We start from the raw sequence: 4,392 nt of genomic DNA, 5'->3' as shown, positions 1-4,392 counted from the left end.
GCATATCTGAGGTTATTGATATTTCTGCTGGCAATCTTGATTCCAGCTTGTGTTTCTTCCAGTCCAGCACTTCTCATGATGTACTCTGCATAGAAGTTAAATAAACAGGGTGACAATATACAGTCTTGGTGTACTCCTTTTCCTATTTGGAACCAATCTGTTGTTCCATGTCCAGTTCTAACTGTTGCTTCCTGACCTGCATACAAGTTTCTCAAGAGAAACTTTTAGGTGATATTAACTAGATAAGGCCCTATTTAAAATTAACCACTGCTGAGCTAAAACCTGTCTTTAACATTCTATGTGGGGATCCTGATCCAATTTCAAAAAGGCAATTAACTGCTGAGGTTCGGGAAGCCCTAGACAAAGTAGAAAAGGCTTTATCTGATAGCTATGTAAAAAGAATTGAATTAGCAACTGCCTGGCAATTCCTTTGCCTGGCTACCCCAACTGTACTGACGACGGGAGTCTTATGGCAAAACGGCCCCTTAGAGTGGATCCATCTTCCCGCTCAATCTAAAAAGGTAGTGGCTTCTTATCCAGGTTTAGTAGCTACTTTAATATTAAATGGGAGAAAACGAAGTATTGAGTTATTTGGTAAAGAGCCATCAGAAATTGTAATTCCATATAATAAAGAACAGCTTGATGCTCTTCTAATGTTTGATGAAAATTGGCAAATTGCTATAGAAAATTATGTCGGTCAAATTTTACATCAATTACCTTCACATGTTTTGCTAAATTTTATATCTAGACATCCAGTTATTTTCCCTGTTAGGTGTAAATACTCCCCCATTCCAGACGCTCAAATGTTTTTTACTGATGGGTCAGCTAACAGCAGAGCTTCTATAGTTACAAGAGATCAGCATAAGGTTTTACAAACACAGGAGACTTCAGCCCAAAGAGCTGAACTCACAGCTGTTATTAGAGGCTTTTGTTATGTTTGCAGAGGAGGAATTTAACCTTTACTCTGACTCTCAGTATGTGGTCAGGCTGTTTCCACACATTGAGATTGCGGTTCTTCCGAGAATAAAACTGCAATATTTCACTTGTTAACTAAACTACAGCAGCAAATTTGGAAATGAAACCGAGCATATTTTATTGGCTCATTCTGGATTGCCTGGACCTTTAAATGCCTTAAATGATCTGGCAGATTCACTAACTAAGGTCACGGTGGCTTCTGCTTTTGAAGAAGCCTGAGCTTCTCATTCACTTCACCATCAAAATGTTACTGCATTAAGATATCAATTTCAGATTCCTCGAGAATCTGCTCAGGAGATTGTTCGTTTCTGCTCTCACTGTCCCACTGCTGTAAATAATTTACCTATGGGAGTTAACCCTCACGGTCTCAGACCTAATGTACTTTGGCAGATGGATGTAACTCATGTCTCCTCTGGAAAATTGTCTTTTGTTTATGTAACCGTAGATACTTTTTCTCATGTCATTATTGCAACTGCTCGCACTGGAGAGGCATATAAGATGTAGTACAACATCTCTTTACTTGTTTTTCATATTTGGGTTTGCCAAAAGCTTTAAAAACTGATAATGCCCCTGCTTATACTTATACTTCTAAGTCTTTCCAAGAGTTTTGTATAAAGTTTCATATAAAACATAACACAGGCATCCCCTATAACCCACAGGGAAAAGCTATAGTAGAAAGAGCACATCAAACATTAAAAATACAAATTCAAAAATTACAAGAAGGGGAATTTAAGTATAGTTCCCCCACCAGATCCTGCAGCATGCTCTCTTTGTAATAAATAACCTGAGTGTTGATTCATCTGGAGCCACTGCAATGCTTCACCATTGGTGCCCAGAACCACAGAATAAAAAGCCATTGAAGTGGAAGGACCTCCTCTTTGGACTATGGAGGGGTCCCGACCCATTATTAACTAGCGGCCGAGGATATGCTTGTTTTTCCACAAGACGCAGGTTTTCCAATTTGGATCCCGGACAGACTGATTCGTCATGTCGCAGCCCCCCAGACACCTGGTCCCCCCATTGCCTCGACCACAAAAAAGGAAGGGGCCTCCTCTACCTCCACTCCCTCTACCAATACAGGAAGTCCAGCTGACCTCTAGACAAATGACACCAGAGATCCCGGATAAATAGGAAGAGGAACCACCCACCAGACAGATGTCACAACTCTGTATAAAAGATATTGTTCCCCCTAATTCTTTACCCTGCAGGAGACCACCGGGACGCCCAGCTCATACAACTCAACAAGCCTCCATACCCACCTGGGGACAGATTAAGATGCTCTGTCACCAGGCACATATGATATCTTCTCCACAGGGCTCTTCAACTTCCCTTGAGAGAGTGTTTATTGCTATGCTTGCCTTGCTATCTTGCCAGGTAAGCGCCTCCTCTCCTGCTCCAGAAAATTATTGGGCATATTTCCCAAATCCTCCGACCTTCCAAGTAGTTACTTGGAACAGTGACCCTATACGGGTCCACACAAACCAGCCTCATCTTTTGGGAGGATCATATGCTTCCTATACAAAGGATCAATACCCTATTAATTTCAATTATACCTTTAGGGGATTAACAGACGACCTTCTTGTTTGTTTTAACTTCCCCTTTGGTCATACAGGAAGCTTTATTACTCTTACCAAAGAAGGATGTTTTGGAGCCTCTAAAAAGGCAATTCTGACAGATTCCCCATCCTTAAGATATCGGTCAGTTTGGATATTACAGGCTCATATGCCCGGGGTTCTTGACCCCTATAAATCCCTGCTTTTCAAATCTCCACCAGAATATCCAAATTGTAATAATGTTGCCCCTTCAGATGTCATATGGAACACCATAGATGGTCGCTTAGGGTATCTGATTTGGAAATCTTGTACTTATAATTTGAGAATTGATTACAGAATACTGGGAGGAGGAAATTATACAATTCAGGACTGGAGCAACCCAAATCCAGGTCAGGACCCAAAGTCCAATGATGAATTTACTGGTAAATTTGATCAATTGGAAAGAATATTCAGTTCCTTGGCCACTAGCCGCCACTAGATGGCATCATAATCAATTTGTTCCTCCAATGTTGTCCTATACAGCTAAGGGCAGAACCTATTAGCAACCAGAAATTTGGAGAGCCCTTGCCACTACTGCCCCTATTACTTTAACCTGGCCAGAAAATAATTCTATTTACTCTATTTTAGCTTGTCTATCCTCTCCTTGTTTTTCTCTTCACTAATGACTCCAAAAGACTTAATATACAAATGAATTACTCAGGTGGACCTCATATAGTGTCTTGTGAACAATGTATGCTCTCATCCTGTTTGACCCCCCAATATAATGTTTGCTCTTTTGTTGTGTTACAACGTCCACCCTATCTTATGGTGCCTGTAACTGTAACCACACACTGGTATGATAATTATGGTCTTGCTGTATCACAACAACTACAAGATTTAATGCGATCACAATGGTTTGTGGGCTTACTTATCTTTGGAATAGCAGCTTTGATAACTTCAATTACTTCTGTTACTGTGGCAGCAATATCATTGACTCAACAGGTACATACAACTCAATATGTTGATACTGTGTCCAAAAATGTTTCTTTAACATTGGCAACACAGGAAGCTATAGACAGGAAGCTAGAGATGAGGATAGACACCCTAGAAGAAGCAATAATGCATATTGGAACTGAATTGCAGGCTTTAAAAGTGAAATTGGCACTGTCCTGTCATGCCAACTACCGGTGGATATGTGTCACACCCCCGAAAGTAAACGAGACAGATTATAACTGGGAGAAAATTAAAAATCGTATTTCATGTGTCTGGAAGAGTTCTGAGATTAGTTTGGATTTAGGGAGACTTCATAATCAAATAACGACCATAGAACACTCCCAATTAGATTTTACTGCTGCAGGAGTAGCAAGTGACCTTTTCCATACATTCTCTAACTTTATTTCAGGAAAAAACATGCTTTCTACTATATTTAGCTATGCTGCTGTAGCTGCTCTAATTCTGCTTCTCATAATTATTCTTCCTTGTATTGTCAAAACTCTTCGACAGAGCACTCAGAAGCTCGCTACTGAATTACATCTGGCTGTCGTAAGAAATAAAAAGGGGGAGATGCGGGGAGCCAGCATGGGAGTTCCCACACATGACAAGGTCATGCGGGAGAGCCCTGACGGGCAAGGCGAGTCAGGGCTCGAGGGCCCCCCTGGATCTGCCTCAGTGTCTACCCCAAACCCAGAATCTGTCTGTTTTACTATTTTATGACTTTTACCAACTCCTCTGACATTAATGGGGGGTTATCCCCGACCACCTTTCTCTGAAGAAAATTAACTTAGAGCTCTAGTTAATAAGTCTCCTGGGCATAAAAGAGTGTTTCAATTCAAACCCCTCTGATGACTTTCTAGCTTGCCTGACAGGTTTGTTCAGATTCCTGCAG

Source organism: Bison bison, unplaced genomic scaffold, assembly GCF_000754665.1.
Source record: "Bison bison bison isolate TAMUID 2011002044 unplaced genomic scaffold, Bison_UMD1.0 scf7180017864300, whole genome shotgun sequence".
Taxonomy (NCBI): Eukaryota; Metazoa; Chordata; class Mammalia; order Artiodactyla; family Bovidae; genus Bison; species Bison bison.
This window is presented reverse-complemented; position numbering follows the sequence as displayed.